Below are 19,658 nucleotides of genomic sequence, written 5' to 3' on the forward strand. Positions count from 1 at the left end.
GAAATAATTCTTGCTTCACTTTGGGATACATTATACACTTTATGCAGTGGTAACAGATTTAATTTTATTTGACAAACTAACATCAGAATTAGTTTGTACTCCCTGTACACAGACCAACTGGGCCAGGTTAACACAGTAAAAACATTTATGGGAGTAAAAACATCCCATAAATGTGCAATTCTTGAAAGGCATCTGAAACTCAAAATAAAATTAGAAAGTGATTTGACACGTAATAAACACAGGGTAAAGGTTGAATAGGCACAATAAAGTCCGTAACTATAGCTACAGAATACATGAATTGAAAGTAGAGAGCTGTAAGTAGAGTTTTCTGGAATGAGGGCACTGGCTGAATCTGCACGCTTTATTGAGTTGCTGTACTGTGGTCCCTATGAAGATGCCAACATATGATATACAAATGTATATGTGTACATGTGCGAGTGTAGCTTCACTCACACACTCATGCACACATCCCATATTTGGCGGTTACTCTTGCAGTCTCTGCAAATCCAAGGAAGTCATGACATACACCTTCAACTAACAATAAAATTGTTTGTTCTTCCCCATTGGCTGCAATGAGGTTTATGATGCCATGTATAAGGTCAAAGGATTGCTACAAACCCTTAATTGCTTGCTGATTTTTATACTGTTTCCTCAATGATTTCCTTGAGGGCTCCTTGTGGCCTTTTTTAAAAACACATTTTTACTGAAGTACAACCATCATACATAAGAATATACACATCTTTAGTATATATAACCACTGCCTGTGCCAAGAAGATTTGTTCCCTGCACCCCCAGATACCCTCCTTTAGTCTCCTCCTAATTACTGTCCCCTCTGTCTTCTCCAAAAATAACCATGATCCTGACTTTTTACAGCATAGATTAGTGTTGCTTGTTTTTGAATTCTATATAAATGGAAGCATAGAGTCGGTATTGTTTTGTGTCTGGCTTCTTTTGCTCAATGTTATGATTGTGAGATTAATTCATGCTGATGTATGTAGCTGTAATTCATTCAATTTTGTTGTCATCTAGCATTCTATTGTATGAATACAATTTATTTTTCCATCCCACAGTTGACAGTCACCTTTGTTTTTTCCCAGGTTTCGACTCCTACTCCTATTGCATTTTAACATCTAACATAATAATTTCCCCCTTTATTTCTACACTGCAGTAGCTGCAGGTCTAGTATTACTTCTTGCATGCCTAATATCATTCATTCACTTAAAATCTTTGGCAACTATTACAGATCAAAATAGGTCTGCAGAACCCAAAATAAATTGAGAGAAAGAGGTCACAACAGAGTAAACAATACATGTCATGAAACATACTCATCTCTGGAACGCACAGCGCAGAGCTCTTTGGATGAGGCTGTCTGAGGCGCTAACTCATGGATCCATGCTATGATAGTCTGTAGGGCTAGCTTTCATTAGCTGAGAGTATATTCATTCTTATTCTCTTGTTCTCCTTTTACTCTCATTTTTAAGGAAGGTATTTCAGAATGACAGCATTATAATGACGGTACCGAATTTTGCAGCTTTAAACAAAATGTATCTTAGTTGCCATCAATCAGAATGTGCATGCAGATGCTATTCCTGGATGATTTTTTTTTTTCTTTTTGAAATGGTGTAGACCACACAGCAGCTACACTATGGTCAGTGAGACCACCCTGCCTGGGAACACAAAGACTTCTATTGTATGAGGGAGAGACATGGACAATTTCAGCAAAAAGCATAGGAGCCTTCATCCTCTTCATGTCTGCTGCTCCAGATTCCAGCACTTCACATCTCCTCAGATATCTCATCCTTTGCAGAAGACTCTCTGTCCTCTCAAATGTCTTTCTCTGTCGACTGCCTCCTTCCCATCATTACTTATTCACACTCAACTCTCTTGACTTAAAAAGTAGCAGAAAAACAAAAACCTATAGCTATGGTCTTCTCTCCTTTCCTTTAAAACACACTTCTTGAAAGCAGTATCACCACTCAGTCTCTAGTTCTTCACCCCTACTGACTGTTTAACCCACTACAAACTATTTTCCACCTCTACCCCTCCACTGAGACGACCTTAATGAAAGTCATCAATGCCCTCTTGGATGCTGTACTTAATGGACACCTCTTCATCTTTCTCTTCCTTGGCGTTTCTCAAGTGTGCAACTTTGCTGACCCCTCTCTTCTCAACTTCTGTGATATCATACTTTCCTGTTTTCTTCCAACCTCCATGGACACTCCTCTTCAGACTCCTCTTAGGATCCTTATTATTCTGACTGTCCCTTAAATATAGATCTCTTTGAAGGTTCAATCCTTGGCCCTTACATTTTATGCTCATTTTTGATCATCTAAATCTCAGAGTCATGTTCTATGAGCACTTCAATCTCAACATGAGAACAAGTACTGGGAAACATCCTCCTTTTTCCAATATTCTTCTCAATATTCTACACATATAGTCATCCCCTCCCCCCAAGTCTATATCACTGCTCTCTATTCCTTTCCATATGTATCAAGCAGGGGTAGCAGAAAGGTCAAGCACTTTGAAGTCCTGTCAGTCTGGCTTCAAATTCAAACTGCTTTTTAATTAGTTATGTGACTTTGACAAAGCCATCTTCTTTCTCTGTAAACACGTTTCACACCTGTATAACACCTATCTTGTGGGGTTGAATAGATAATAAGAGGTTAATGAGTGAAAACCACCTAACGCTGCACCTGATGATGCCTTGTAGCTGTCCCAATAATTAGTTTCCTTCCCGTTTTCCATTTTATGGAATCTAATCCTGTCTTCCCAGCTGTAATGAATTTAAGGCAGAGCCAATCCTTTAAGAATCCTTTGGTTGGGCACGGTGGCTCACGCCTGTAATCCCAGCACTTTGGGAGGACGAGGTGGGCAGATCAGGAGGTCAGGAGATCGAGACCATCCTAGCTAACACGGTGAAATCCCGTCTCTACTAAAAATATAACAAATTAGCCAGGTGTGGTGGTGGGAGCCTGTAGTCCCAGCTACTCGGGAGGCTGAGGCAGGGGAATGGCGTGAACCCAGGAGGCGGAGCTTGTAGTGAGCCAAAACTGCACCATTGCACTCCAGCCTGGGTGACAGAGTAAGACTCCATCTCAAAAAAAAAAAAAAAAAAAAAAAAAAAAGAAGAATCCTTTAACCCTGTCAGACTGGTCTTCTCACTGTCCCGGAACATGTCACACCATTCACAGAGGCACCCCTGCATGGAATGCTCTCCCTTGCCATTCTTACTTCATGCATAGCTAAGTCTTATTCACATTCCAGCATTTAGCCCAATCCCTTAATCGATAAAGGGCTTCCTTAGCCACCAAAGCTCAGACTCCTCAGAAATTTCCTCCACATGTGAACTGTAGAATATTGGTACTAATCATCAGGCATTTATTATATGCTACTTTTGGGGGTTACATATCTTTTCATTCTATTTATCTCCAATTACATCATTATTCTTGGAATGAATTATATGTAGTCCTCAGTATACACAGTTTCTAGCAAAAAGCTTTAAGTAATACCTGTTGATTGGTAATTTGTTAATTGTTAATTTGCAATAACTGAAGGCATAACATCATTTAATATTTTCAACTATTACTTTAAAATATCCATTTAGACAACTGGAATCTTAGAATATATGACTTTAGAAGCCATGTAGAACAATATTCCAGATGCACAACATCTCTTTACAAGAACCTAATGAGTGAATTTTTAACTCCAGTTTCAGTAAGTTCACATGACCAGAAACTCATTACCTTCTTTGGGAACCATTTGATGTCTAAGTAGCAGTTCCATAATACAACTATCAATACCAGGAGATTAACACATGATATACTGCTAAGATTTAATTCTTGAACCCCATTCAAACTCTACCAAATGCCCCAATAAATGTCCCTTATAGCAAAAGGATACAGTTCAACATCATGCTTCACCTTTAGTTGTTATGTCTTGTTATTCTTATTGCTTCTAGAATACTTCCTCAGTCTTTCTTGGAATTTAACATTTTTGAAGGTTACAGGCTACTTAAAGACTGGCCTTCAATTTGAGCTTGCTAGGTGTTTCCTCTGATTAGATTCAGGTTATGCATCTTTAGCAGGAATGTCACAGAGGAAGTAATGCTGTGTTTTTCTCATTGCACCTGATCACATGGTACATGATTCTGATCTGTCCCGTTTCTGATATTGTTCATTTTGATCACTTCATTAAGGTAGCATCTGTCAGGCTTCTCCACTGTAACAATAATCTTTTTTTCTTTGATATTAATTAATTGAACATTTTGTAGGGAGATACTAAGTAAATATTCCATTCCTCATCAAACTTCAAAAGTTATTTATTACTTCATGTTAAGTATGGACTCATGGTTTCCGATTTCACTTTGATGATTAAACTGACCCAGATTTAGCTAGTGGGTACTCACTTAAGCTACTTTCTGAATCTGTTTTACATTTTTCATCATTCTTTGAGGATTTCCTAGATTTCTGATACAAGATCCCCCCGGCTCACCTTGTATTAATATTTACTCTGCCACAACCCTGGAATTATCCATTTCTCCACAGAGCCCTGATTTCTTTCAGTGGAGGATGGTACTAGGTGTAACCATTGCTATTATATTAAGGTATCACTGCTCCCAGGTCCTCACAATGGACAGAGATTGGGAATATATGATGTATGGATATACGTGGATACACATTCACATTTATATTTACTCCTCTGTCTAGCTGTATATTGAAAACTTCTGATTCCAATCTAGCTACAAAAGGTTGATTGTACTTATCCCCTTTCCATATTTGGAGCTCTCTTTTATGACCATGAGAAACCTGACTCCATTATCCTTAACATATTTACTTATTTGTCAATCTCCCTGTTTATCACTTATCTCCCACTGCTGTCACCAAGACCATGCCAGCACGGATGCTCTTTCTCCATACTCAGGTCCTCATGTATTGGCCCCCTCTTTACTCAACTTGGCTCCAAACTCTAATCTGGGCCCCTGTGGCTCCCCTTCCCCTGGGATGGATGCCTACCATGCTGTGCCCCAACCCAATGGCTTTAGGACCAAATTCTTCAGGAGGAAGAGAAGAGGAGGAAGAAAAGGAGCAGAAAGATAAATCTACATCTCTTCACTTTTACCCACTGGCATGAATTCTGTCTTTTGGGGTCTCCCATAATAAACATAATCAATTCATATGCAAGTATTTGAGGTTGGTGTTCACATCTTGTCTTGTTCCTTCAGTCATTCCTTAAATGACGTATTTTCAAGTACCCTCATCATATTGAGCATTCTTTTCTGAATAAATCCTATTCTGTCTACATAGCTTGTAAAACTGTAGAGGAAACACTTTTGGTTGCCTATCCACTATCCTATCCTGCCCCTAAAATTCCTTCTTTCCTAAAGAAGCCTGATTTTGTTCAGGTATCCACTCCCTTCCATAGAGCTATATGCTGCAGGAAATGTGAAATCTACCATCAGCGCCTGACTATTCAATCATGATAACCACATTCCTCTTACCAGTGACAGGTTTAATAATGGGCATGTGACCAAATGCTAACTAATGAGACATGTAAGGAAGTCTTCTGGGGGCCTTCCTAAGCAAGGAGCACAACACAAGCACACAGCTCACTCTCCTTCCTCAGGACATTACTGTGCCTGGGTGAGATGCACAGAACTGTTGCAACGACCTTCCACCAGCTGAGGATGAAACCAGCACAACAAGAAGGGCAGGACCAAAGGATCACAGACAAGTGGAGGCAGAGTTCTTAGGGACTGGCCAGTTGTGTGAGATAACATGTTTCTTGTTGTGTGAGATAACATGTTTCTTTTCTGTTTAAGCCAGTTTGGTCCGGTTTTCTTTTTAGCTGCCCCCAACAGCATTCTGACTGATACAGAGTGAAGCCAGCAACCACACAACCCTCCAGGAGAGGTGTGATAAGCTAGGGAACTTCCAAGTCCCTGTATTTCCTCTCACACAGCCCAGGTCAATGGTGACACATAACATAGACTACTAAGACGTCCACCTTTCTCACACCTACAACAATGTTATTTTATATTTGTATTGTTAAAGTGTTGCCCTTCAACAGAGAACTAGAGGTTTACTTATTATTTCCATTGTTTCAACTTGTTCAGGTCTTTTAAGTGAGAATAATAAAGGAAACTGAAGAGTTGTTACTTGACTGCAAAGCAACAGAGCCAGGAATAGGGCAAAAACAGAATAATAAACACAAAGCTAGGAGACAGGAGACTTTTACCCCCATAGTAAATGTGCCACTAGACTAGTAAAAAGTCCTGACTTTCTATGTTTCTAACTTCATGCATCTATACAACAGTGAGGAACCTCAAGATTCCCTTCTGGCATTAAAATTCTATGACTCAAGAGACTTCATCAGAGAATTCATGGCTCAGAATTTCTCTCTGGCTTGAAGCATAAAATCAAGAAAAGTAAATCCCCCCAAATCAGTGGTAGCCCATTAGTCATTATCAAGATTTACTTATTTCAAATCAACAAAACACTGCCCTTGGGCTACTCACTCCAAGAAACAACTCTATTACACTATAGAGATCAAGTCTGGGCTGTATTTGTGTTTACTCTTAGTAGAGGAAATGTATAGAAAGCAATTGCCAAATCTGCACCCAATTCACGAATGTGACAAAAAATAAACATTCTGCCATCTCCCAGACCAGAGAGATTATAGGAGCTAAATGAAAGAAAGCCCAGATAGTTATAAATGTGCTGTCACCATGATGTAAAGCCCTTCAATTGCTCCCCAACATACTTAAGTTTTGAATCTTGGGATTTTATGTCCCAAGCCCCTTCGGCAAAGTGTGGTCCCTGATGAGTGCTCCATCTTCACCTGCCCCTACTTTGCCTGCCTTACTCGGCCCAAAGACTCCAGCCTCACTGGATGCCTTTCAGTTTCAGAAACTGATTGAGTCTATCTAAAAATATGTCTCGGCCAGATGCCATGGCTCACACCTGTAATTCCAACACTGGGAGGCCAAGGCACGTGTGGATCACTTGAGCTCATAAGTTTGAGACCAGCCTGGGCAACATCGTGAAACCCCGTCTCCACAAAAAATACAAAAATTAGCTGGGCATGGTGGTACATGCCTGTAGTCCCAGCTACTTGGGAGGCTGAGGTAGGAGACTAGCTTGAGCCCAGGAGGTGGAGGTTGCAGTGAGCTGAGATTGTGCCACTGCACTCCAGCCTGGGCAACAGAGTCAGACCTTGTCTCAATAAATAAATAATCAACAAAAGTATGTCTCTTTGTCTTCTCTCTCTCTCTTCCCTGAGTGTTCCCCTGCCCCTAACCTCTCCCCCAACACTCACACATTCTGCAGCCTTCTGATCTTGCTTAAAGCTATCTTCCCCATAAAGTGCCCTCCCTGTGACACACCCACGAACTTGGACACGTCACTTCCATTTCCCCTATGGGAACTCTGCTCTTTCTCTTCATATCACTTATTACTACTTGTAGTTATCCTTTTGTTTGTTTACTGGTTTAGTATGTTCCCCTTGCTGGTTTATCAGCTCCATGAGAACAAGAACCATGTCTGTCTGGGTTGCTCCTGCATATCCAGAAAAGAATAAAGACAACGTGGTTGCCATCATACTTTCAAAGGCATCTTAATGGCATGGAAAAACATTTAAGATACTATGCTGTGTGAAAAAACAGTTTACAAAGCTATATGTTGTATAAGCAGGAAGATTCCAAATTTTTGAATATGTACATTTTTATATGTCTAGAAAAGATTGTACAGGAAATAAATCAAGGTATTAACAAGGAGGGTGGGATTATATATTTTTGTATGGAGAATCTGAGGACAGAAAATACATACATAGTATGCTAAAAGTGGACAACCATAACCATCAGGTGAAAAAATGGAAAACTTGTTATAAGGATAAAGAATAAAGTGTGATTATCAAATGATTAAATTGATTTAATAATCAAAACAGAACTGAGAACACTGATTATCTGGATAAGTTGTAACACATTTGTTAATATGTCAGTCAGCTCACATTACAGTCATAGCAGTTTTAACAGAACACAACTGTGGAGCAAAAAACATTAGCCAAGGACAGGGGCTCCGAGCCTGGCTGCATATGAGACTCACCTGGGCACTACGGAGGCTTAATACATCACCATCTCCAGGAGATGGAGTCCAGGGAATCTGCGTGTTTTAAAAGCTGGGTGATCGTGACACAAGGCTGGATTTGGGAACCCCAGTCTAGGATAAATCAAGAAGTTGGAGAAGAGGTTTCTTTCCAGTAAGCGTTTCAGATAAAATAGGAACCTGAGAGGTAGAGATGCAAACAGTAACAGATTCTGCCAATAGCAGCTGCCTACCGCAAGTCAACAAGCAGTCATAAATTGCACACAGTGTGGAAAAATCCACTCATCATGTTTGGTTTGTTCAACCACACAAATAATTCAAATACCAAGGGCAGTAATATGTTTTAGAGTAGCACCTTACCTACTTAGGACTCAGCTTGGCCTACTTGCCTTTCCAGCCAAACACAGCAAAGCAATAAAAAATACCTCTCAGCAGAGAAGATAAAAAACAGACGTCTTAAAACTCTTGCCCTACAACTGATACAGCCAAGATAACCCCTCAGTCTTCATTAGAACATATTAACTCCTTTTTTATACACCCTTCTAATGAGCTCCGCTGACAGCCAAAACTCAGAGCAGATTACCTTTGTAAATTAAGAGGGGGAAGGGAATTCACGGAGAGGCACACAGAAAGCAACGACAGAAACTGAACCATGTATTTTTAAAAGTTAATTTAGATCAACTTAGTGTGGAACAAAACATTACAAATATGACAATAAATACCAAAGACATGAAAACAACTTTTATAACTACAGTCATGATTATCTAAGTCATTAAGAAAAAGAATTAAATCACATTCTTTATATTCTGCTTAAGGAAGCAAAAATGAGAAGGCACAAACATCTGAGTGCCCTCTATGTGTAAAGAACAATAAACAACCCAGCTATTATCTCATTTGATGTAATAACCTTGTAGTGTAGGAATCAGTCTCATTTGAAGACGACTGGGCCATTAAAGCCTCAGAGAACTGAGGTAGATTTTTAAAGTTGTACCGCAGAAAGTAGCCATAGTGATGTCTAACTTTGAATAACTGAAATATTTCCTTTGCTCATTATTTTATACCACATTGCCACTTTTAAAGTAATTTTGGTTACAAGCATTTCTTTCTTCCTTTTTTTTTGGTGTTTCCAAGGATAAAAGCCTTCTGGAAAAAAAATCATCTAAAACAGTTGTTTGCAAGCTGTTTTTCCAATGTGATAGCATTTTTTCCCAAATGACATATTCCTTGGAACCCCACTGTGCAGGAGCAGAGCTGCTCTGTTAAAAGCACCAGAGTGCCAGGACCTGAAGCCCTACTCCACCTCTACCTGTAATCCAAGACTGCTCCTCAGGCACCTCCATGACCCAGGACACCACAGAATACAGATTTTTTTTTTAAAAGCACCAATCTAAACAAGCTTAGTCCCTGGATTTGCTGTGTAAAAGCATGTCCCTTAGAAACACTCAACTAATAACACAAAGCTATATAAAGGCATCACAATGTTGTGAAAAGTTTGGTAGTATGGTAAAATGTAGTTAACTGACTAAGGCAAGCAACAACATGAGACTGCTCAAGATTACAGTGCCACTAATGTTTCCTGCTTTGTTGTATCATGTCAAGCTTCACATGTCTGAGTTCTACAAATGAGGAAGAAAAAAAAAAAAAAAAAAAAGGAGAGAAACGTCTACCATTTCACAAAGGCCCAAAATCTATTTTAGTGGTTTTTTCCAAGAGTAACTGTAATTTCATTTTTCCTGTATTACCAAAAACTGAAGTTACTACAGAAAAATCAGATTATATAAACACATAAAATAGAATACATTAAAAAGCATACATAAAATATAGTAAATGCATAGTTCAGCCAAGAATCAAAGATGCAGAAGTACTATGCATTTATTTGTTTATTCCGTGATAGAGGTGAAAATATTTTGTCCTTAAGGCCTCAGAATAAGCCTTGGGAGATAAGACTTTGTCTTGCCCTTAGAACTTTGAGTGTAGAGGTAGGACATAAATATAAACTGATAGGAAAGGTTGAATGCAATACAAAAAAAAATAGTTGTACTCACTGACATTTAAACTATTCTAGAGATTTTTTGAGTCATTTATAGGTTTTTGTCTTAATCAGAAGGAACATGGGATAAGATGGTAGAATCAGGTTAACTCAACCTCAATATCAAGGACTATTCTTATAATAAACTTAAAATGACCTAAATATCTGTAAAACCCAAAGCTGAAATATGACTAATGATGGGGTTTATCCAAAACAAATACGTTGTTGGGTTTTTTTCCATGGGGTTTGACTTTTTTTTAATTGACTATAAAATTTATCTTGACTTTATATTGGACTCCAAGCAACAGTCTGAGCTAGAACCATTTGGGATCACCCGACGTCGCTACAGATGGTCCTCTATTGTACAAGTTACTCAAAGACGACTTTGTGGTCAGAGGCGAAATTTGTTTGCTTCATTGTTTTAGATGAAGCCATTTTTTTTTTTTTTTTGATAAATTCATTTGCTTCTACTGCATATGTGAACCTTAAGTGGTAATGGGTTTTTTCCCAAGACTTAACAATATAACTGTGAGAGACATGAGGAGAGGAGGAATAAAAGGAAAGCTGTGTTTGTTCCCCAGTGTGTTTATCCATCTATCCCTGGAGGTTATTTTAGAACCCTGAACTGGCCTGTGGCTCTTTCTGAAAAATCTATGTTCAGGAGTAAACAATATTTTTATTAAAGCAAAATGGCTTTACTAGAGTTAATGCTTTAAACTCATTAAAGTGAAATCCATTTCTATATTGTGTATCAAGGAGCAGAAATGTAGGAAAATAAAGGCAATCCCATTCTGGGATAACTGTAACTAGTCCTATGTGAGCAGCTGTGCCTGGAATACAAACTGGGATATCTTCAGGAACAAGGCTAGGACAATGAGGAGCCTGGAAGGTGGACAAAATACCAAGAGGAACTAGCAGATGTTCTCGATTCCCTTCTCCATCAACTGAAGTCACTTACTGGAACCCTTCTCTTAAAAAATGATCTGCTTTCCAAAAGCAGACCATTCTATTTCAATAAGAAATGCTGAAAGCCATGATTAGAGTCATAGTCTGGCTCACTAGTGTCTCTCTTTTTATTTTTATGTTTTTACAGACAAAGTATCACTATATTGCCCAGGCTGGAGTGCAGTGGCTATTCACAGGTGTGATCATAGTGTCAAATCCATGGGCTTGAGCAATCCTCCTGCCTCAGCCTCCCCAGTAGCTGGGACCACAGGTGTGGGTCATTGCACCTGGCTCCTCACTAATGTCCCCTTAACCCAAATGTTAAGGCCACAGTATTCACCACACACACTGAGTGCTGAGTCTTGTAAGTTCTGTAATTGAGCATAAAATAAAAGAAAAAATAACTCCTCTTCCTCTTCTAGATCCAAAGATAAACCACAGACACAATTTTTAATTGAGCGAAGTTTTCATCAGGTACCCTCCCCTCTCTGTCATCAGGACCTGCCTCCCCAAGAATGAACTAACCTTATACTATATGCTGCTCATCCCTTCCCACAAGGGTTCAGTTCTCTATCCCAGGTCTGCCATATCCCTGAACAGTAGCATACTGTAAAATTATTTCTCAAAAATGAAATTCTCTATTCCTTATTCTAACTGATGCCACTGAGGCATGAGAAAGAAATTAACCAGACTGAGCAGATTTACACTAATGTACTTGTGCTGCATTAGAAGTATTTGACTTTCTAAGAGGATTCTTATCAACCTAACTCAATCTCTAGTTGGGAGAATTTGGGGCAGCATAAGACAAGAATGAAAGAAGTGCAGACAATGTGGGGGAAATATTTTTGAGCAATGGAGGCTGGCTAGCAGCACAGCCAGCCCACGCATGCTTAAAGTGAGTGGAGAGAGAAGAAAAGAAGGCCAGGATGGCTCAGGCCATAGGGCAGGGGGAGAAAGGGCTGTTTCCAAATACTTCAACAAGGGTCTGCTGACATTCTACCTCTTCCATAGGGCATTTTTTACCTACTCCCAATGCCATTTTTTCTTTTCCCGAATTCCCTCCTAATATAGTACATACATACAGCTCTTAATTATATTGTCATCAGTTCTCTTTTCTAAAAATGTGATATGATTCCTTCTCTGTAGGAAGCCCTTAAAAGAATGGATTGTCTTGGGAGGCTGACGGGTGAATCATGAGGTCAGGTGTTTGAGACCAGCCTGGCCAACATGGTGAAACCCCATCTCTATTAAAAATACAAAAATTAGCTGACTGTGGTGGTGGGTGCCTGTAATCCCAGCTACTCGGGAGGCTGAGGCAGGAGAATTGCTTGAACGCAGGAGGCAGAGGTTGCAGTAAGCTGAGATTGTGCCACTGCACTCCAGCCCAGGTGACAGTGTGAGACTGTCTCAAAAAAAAAAAAAAAAAAAAAAAAAAGACTTGTCTGAGCTATTCATTTGAGCTCAATCATATTTCACTTTATATTGATCCATTTATTAATGTATCTCTTACTCCCAATTAAATTATCTCTCAAAGAGTAACTTTATTAAAAGTAACCCCCACCAAAGTACCCAACCCGGCACTAAGCACACTTTAAGAATTCAAGTAGTTGGCCAGGCACGGTGACTCATGCCTGTAATCCCAACACTTTGGGAGGATAAGGCGGGCGGATCACCTGAGGTCAGAATTTGGAGACCAGCCTGGCCAACGTGGTGAAATCCTGTCTCTACTAAAAATGCAAAAATCAGCTGGGCATAGGTGGCAGGTGCCTGTAATCCCAGCTACTTGGGAGGCTGAGGTAGGAGAATTGCTTGAACCCAGGAGATGGAGGTTGCGGTAAGCCAAGATCGCACCACTGCACTCCAGCCTGGGTGACAGAGCAAGACTCCATCTCAAAAAAAAAAAAAAAAGAATTCAAGTAGTTGCTAGCTTTAATACCAGGAGATTATATGAAACACATATAATAACACAAATAATAACACAAAAATAACATATATAGGGTCTAGAGATGAATGAAGAAATTAGTTACAGATTTAAAAAAAAAAACAACTCTAGACTTAAAGTCTGTTACCTGGCAATAGTGCCTAAATGTTACAAACCTTCGTGAAGGCTGAGAACAGTGACATGCAGAATAAAATAGTTTAGAAATCTCTTAAATATGAATAGATTTCATTTTCCAAAGAGTTTAAAACAATTTCCAGAAATTAAATAGTGATACCTGGAGGGAACGTGATTATGAGAATGCATAGGGTGGTAGTTACAGAGCGAATTGGGAATAGCAAGGGCATTTTTGGTGCACAGGGCTGGACCAGGGAAAGGAGCAGAGACAGGGGGCACCTACTGAGTATCTACTATGCTTCAGCCACCACCATAGGTATTTGACACATGTTTTAAATGTGCTATAATTTCACAAGAACACATCATCTTTATAGATGAAAAAACTGAGGCTCAAAAAAGCTAAGTCACTTGTCCAAGGTCACACAGGTGGTAGCAGATGAACAAAGACAAGATTAAGGTCCAGATTTGTCTATTTCCGGTGTTCTTGCACTCTCTGCTAGGTAATGTGAATTCCCTAGTTTGCGCCATTGCAAAGTTTCATCCTTGCCCCCCGCAAACAAAATCAAAACAAACAAATTTGTCTTAATGAGGGAGGAAGAAATGACACGGAAGACATGAAAATATCTAGTTCTCTAGCAGTTATGGGGTCAGGGTAGGGAGGTGAGGCCATTTGGGAAGGATTCAGGGAGAGTCAGCATTAGCTGAGTGAGAATTCTATACAAGGCACTTGCTGCACATGTGATTTCATCTCAATAACCCTGAAAGGTGATCATTTTACATATAAGGAAATGAGGCTTAGGGAAGCCCATGCTAACAGGAATAAAAGTGAAGCTGAGATTTGAACTTGGTCACTTAGTCTCAGAGCCTGTGCTCTTTCTGTGACTCCCTATTGGAAGCATACTTTTGCTTCTCTTTTTCCCATAAATGCTCAAAACTAAAGTTTGGAAAACATTGTTCTATTCAAGAGATCTTGACCGGGTGCAGTGGCTCATGCCTCTAATCTCAGAACTTTGGAAGGCCGAGGCAGGTGGATCACTTGAGCTCAGGAGTTTGAGACCAGCCTGACCAACAGAGCGAAACCCCATCTCTACTAAAAACACACACAAAAAATTAGCTGGGAGTGGTACTACGTGCCTGTAATCCCAGTCATTAGGGAGGCTGAGGCATGAGAATCGCTTGAACCCGGGAGGCAGAGGTTGCAGTGAGCCAATATCGCACCACTGCACCCTAGCCTGGGCAACATAGGGAGGCCCTGTCTCAGAAGAGAGATCTAGCCAGTAATTACATTGTAGTTGAACTGAAAGAAACCTGCTTCTTACAGGAAATAAAACTGTCATCTAAATCAAGGCATCTAATAAATGATAAAGGAGAGACATACAATGCATATTTTAAAATGCTGTTTCCCTCTGACCCCATTGATGAATATAGTTGGCGTTTTTATAGGCCATGTCGGTGAGGCTCATGAAAGGTAATCAACCCAGTGGAGTTGGAGCCACTGCTGACGGTAAAGTTCCCCGACTTGGCAGTGGCTGGGCAATAATACAACGACCCAAACCAGTTCCAGTGGCAGCACCACAAATGGGTATTAAAGAATTCTCTTTAAATGGGACCTCTCCTAGAGATAGTGCCCATTTTGCTTAGCTGACTCAGACTTAGGTGAGAATGTCAACGAACAGCTCTCCACATAGAGCTAACACGGAGATCACTAAGTAAACACATTTCTACCTATGTCAGATTCAACATTTTTGTCTCAAAGTTAAGCAAAAAGCCAAAGTGTATCTCTTTAATGTAAAAGTAGTTCTCAAATACAAAAAAAAAAAAAAAAAAAAAAAAAAAAGATGAGCTAGGCTTGGTGGTGTGTGTCCCAGCTACTCAGAAGGCTGAAGCAGGAGGGTTGCTTGAGCTGGGGAAGTCAAGGCTACAGTGAACCATAATTGTGCCATCGCACTCCAGCCTGGGTGACAGAGTGAGACCTTGTCTAAAAAAAAAAGAAAAACAAAAGTAGATCCCATCAGAACCTGCAAGGAAATGAACCAGTAGCAACTTCTAAGTGCTTGATTCCACCCACATCTGGCTCTATTTGGGAACTAAATTCAGCAGAAGTCTCCAGGGTCAAGAAATGACCCTGAATAAAAATAGTCTCAGAACTCTGTCACAAAGTAGGAAAGGAAACCAGGCGGCAGGGTGATTCACTCCAAATGGCAGCTCCAAAACCCAAATTCCCATTTTTGTCCCAATATGAAGCCAATGTACAAAACAGGCAGAGAGCAAACTGTCCTTTTCCAAAGGCCTTCAAAAGAGGTTGCCAAAGAATTTCACATGGAAGCCAAAAAGATTTAGTGTGCCATTCACCTCTCCTATAAATCTAACTAGAGCTATTTCTAACTAGAGGCCTGAACCAATGGCAGGTTTACATTTACTTGAAGACCACCCAGGGTATCTATGGTTTTTTTTTCCCCTGGCAAGCAAGAGAAACCCTTTGTCCCACCAAATTTTCCAAACGACCAAACAGCCACAGAGAAAGAATACAGGGGTGGTGTGGTGAGTGTGTGTGTGTCTGTTTCCTGTCTTTCTTCTAATCTATAACTCACTGCCCCAAAACACAGTTAAGTTCTACTAAAGTACAATATTTTGAGAAGATTGTATGCGAAAGAAAAAAAAAAAAAGAAAGAAAGAATTCCACTGGTTGAAGAACAATGAGCCAACATTTGAGTACTCAGTTAATTCATTTTAAGATGTATTAAACATGGGGGAGGGCAAATTCTGTAGCATCACAGAAAACACAAAAGCATTAAAGGTAGGTTTGCTTCACAGTCACTCACTTGCACCTTCCCCTTCCAAAGCCTTGCATCTAATTCTGCATTCATGATTTACATTGTTTTTCTTAAAGGTGATTGCCCCCAAGCATTATGATTCCATAGGTTGATGAGGAAGCAACCTATGAATATGATAAATTCTCCGTTACGAATAAACGTCCACGTATCCTAAGAGCACATGAGAACGTGACATTGACCTGTTTTGGGGGATTGGGAAAGATTTCTCACATCCGGTCTTGAAGGATGAGTAAGAGTATGGCAGGCAGAGAATGAGGGCAGAGATGATGAAAGGAGGACATTCCAGGGGGTGAAAACAGTAAGGGTCAGTGGCTCGCAGCTAGGGACAATATTGCATGTGTGTGAGCACAAACACACCCACCCACACACAACCCCTCCTCCAAGGACTTGTGTCAATGTCTAGAGACATTTTTGGTTGTCATAAACGAAAGAGAAGTGGAGTTGTTGACATCTGGTGAATAGAGGCCAGAGATGCTGCTAAACATCCTACAACACACAGGATAGCCCCTACAAAAGTCTAAAATGTCACTAGTGACAAGGCTGAAAATCACAGGCCTAAGCAAAGGTACAAAATACATGCTGTGTTAGGTTAAAAATGAGGAGTTGCATGGAGCTTTGGCACGCACAGTGCTTCAAATGATTCCTTTTATGGAAGACAAAACCCATTAAGAAAAGAGAGGGGGAAAAATTAACTTTCTGAGAAGCCAAGATATAAGGCTGAATAGATGCTTTATTCTCAAAACAGGAACCAATAACAAAGCAAGTTAAGAAACTGGACCTCTGGAAGCCTAACGTATATTTCATTGTCCTATAAAATGGAAAGCATTTCTGTCAAGGACACCGTCCACGGCTCAAGTCCACTCCTGAGCAGTAGCCTGTATTCTTCCTTTCATGCACATGGCTAACTGAGAGTGAGGAGTGTGCAGAGTAAGGAGCACACTGAGAAGATGCAAGCAGCTTGCCCTGGCAGGACTTTCAGAGGGAGGATGCAAAGCTGATGTTAATGCTGGAAGAACTCATGTATAGGAATGGTCCAAGCAAGGAGAAAAGGAACCAACGAGCTCCACATCTAAAAAGGAAGTGGCTACAGAGAAAGCAGAACATGGTAGGACAGGGATGCTGTGGTTTGGGCTTCAACTGGTCATCAGGGTTGCTGGCAGGAACTGCTCCTGACCATGGAAGCAGGCAGGACTCATACAGGAGTCTTACTCCTGGGCAGAGATCCTTGGAAACTGGAATGAGGAACTTACCACCACCACCTCCACCAAAAAGGCAAAAGAAATATCCCCCAACAAGAGACTTCTGGGAGGGAAAGAAGGAGCCCTCACAATACAAGCAGGTTTTGTTATAAAGCAAGAAATATAAGTTGAAGCTCCTTCTCAGATATCCTAACTCGCACTAATCCACATCACTCTTTTACTCTTGCCCCATCCAGACACATATCTAGGTCAATTTTTTAAAGTAAAAATGGTAGGAGAAAATTCCGTCAATTGTGGCAGTTGTCTAAAAATCAAGCTTTAGCTCCAAGAGGGAAAAAGAAGGCCAGATTAATAGCAAAAGAAGAAGATAATTCTAAAAGGACAATGCCACGTAAGCTTAAAAAAAAAAAGTAACTGAAACTTTTTTTCCCTCTTCAAAAAAAAGTTGCCACAAAGGAAGGTACTCTGTACCCAGCATTGCGCTAGGTGCTGCTATTGAGAAAACACAGACCCATGAAGCACCTGCAGCCTTGAATGCTTGACTATTACACGCCTTAAAGGAAGGAAACAGGCCTTGCAGAAGAGCCAGGTGGGAAGGGAGGACAGGACATTCCAGACTGGGGAGTAAGAGCAGGAACTGCAGCTTGGGAGGGCAGGAGTCATGAGGTATAAGCACACATAGGAATTTCACTCACATACCCATATCCACCAATGGACCAAACACGTTCAATTTCAGCTATGTACAACCAGACATGTGCCCAACCACCAATATTCCAGGAGACAAAAACACTTCAGCATCACAGAATAGCATCTGGATTATGCAGTGGTGGGTTTCTGGTCACCTTCTGCAAAGTGAAAGGAAAGAGAGGACGGCTTTCTGTCTGGGCCAGAATTTATAGTTTGAGAGGAGGGTAAGGGTGCTACCCTTTGCTGGCACTGTGTTTATGACTACAGTGAACCAACTACTTTAATTTATAAGTAAGTCACGAATAATCACTGATCTGTATGATGAGAACCACAGCCAATTCTCAGAGTCATCAAGGACACACAGATGAGATATGTACAAATACATATACATCTGTACACCCAGGATCTTGAATGATGTGGAGATTGGGTATAAAGGTAGACCTAAAAACCTGGGCCTTAGCCACTGGCCATGTGGAGAGCTGGTGATTCCTCCCACATCTCCATAACACCAACCCCTTCCCTTCCAAACAACTTAGCTTATTCACTGTCACCCAGAGTCAGCTTTCATGCCGCCAACCCCTGCTCATGCTGCTTAAACCACCTGGAATGCTCTCCAGCCACGTGTCCAGCTTTACAAATCTTACCCACCCTTTGGAACTCAGCTCAACTCCTCTCTTCCTCTATAAGGTGTTTTGGAGTCAATCTAAGGCATCTCTCTCTCTTCTGAACTTACAGAACAATTTATATAATCACTTGACAAATAATCACCTAAGCTTTATAAGGCTTTTATCTTCTCTTTCTTTTCCTTTCTTTCTCTTTTCTTTTCTTTCCTTCCTTCCTTTCTCTCTCTCTCTCTCTCTCTCTCTCTCCCCCCCCTCCCCCTCTCTCTCTCTCTCTCCCCTTTTTCTTCTAAGAGACAGGGTCATGCTCTATTATACAGGCTGGAGTACAGCGGTGTGATCAAAGCTGCTTATGGCAGCTTTGAACTCCTGGACTGACACAATCCTCCTGTCTCAGCCTCCTGATGTTGTTTTCTTAAACTATTCTTTAAATCACCCCCTAGAAAATTCCACCTTTCTCCACGTCTTCATTGAGATTCGCCCCTTTGAGAGGTAAGGAGCACATCTTGTAGTTCTTTGGATCCTCCTAGCTTATCTCCTAGAGTACCTTGCACACAGTAGAATTAAATTGCAGTATTCAGCTGGGCGTTGTGGCTCACACCTATAATCCTAGTGCTTTGGGAGGCCAAGATGGGAGGATTGCTTGAGGCCAGAAATTCAAGAACAGTCTGGTCAACATAGCAAGACCCCATCTCTAAAAAATATAAATATTAAAAAATTGCAGCATTCTCTTCTCTACACATAGGAGTTGTTAGCCTCACCTTAGTAATCTATCTTGAGATTCAAACCTCACACTTAAGAGACTTAATGCTTTAGGAAAAAAAAAAAGCAGAAATTCTAAGTGCCTTCCCTCAATTTACTTATTAAAAAACCACATGAGTTTCAATTCTATTGCAGAGGAGTAGTCCTACAAACTAATGTAGCCCTGTTAGACTCTATGCCTTCAATTTCAAATTCTGAAAATTCTGCAAAAGCTCTGGCTGAGGTCATGTATTTGCTGGAGGTGACAGATGGAGGTTAAAATGAATGGCTCCATATTCAACTATTACTACAGTGTCTTGTATACAATATGTACATAATAAATGTACCAATGTCTGAAAATCTGAAATGATTATAAGCCAAGAGTGACAAAATTATAAAGGCATTTCTCAAAGCACACAACTTATTTCCTGGGGGCAGGGGAGTAGAA

The 19,658-nt window shown here is 40.4% G+C and overlaps 1 protein-coding gene across 4 annotated transcripts in view; it reads right to left on the reverse strand.

Annotated features, from left to right (window-relative positions):
- MYO1D (myosin ID) overlaps positions 1 to 19,658 on the reverse strand; it is a 382,795-nt gene that overhangs the window by 361,205 nt on the left and 1,932 nt on the right. The window contains exon 1 of one of the 4 annotated variants that reach the window (XM_050763784.1): positions 8,100 to 12,960. The exons of the other annotated variants lie outside the window; for them this stretch is intronic. The gene's annotated coding sequence lies outside the window, so the exon portion shown is untranslated. Of the gene's footprint in view, positions 1 to 8,099; positions 12,961 to 19,658 lie in introns of those variants that run through there. 4 annotated transcript variants of the gene reach the window in all.

Source organism: Macaca thibetana, chromosome 16 (assembly GCF_024542745.1).
Source record: "Macaca thibetana thibetana isolate TM-01 chromosome 16, ASM2454274v1, whole genome shotgun sequence".
Lineage (NCBI taxonomy): Eukaryota > Metazoa > Chordata > Mammalia > Primates > Cercopithecidae > Macaca > Macaca thibetana.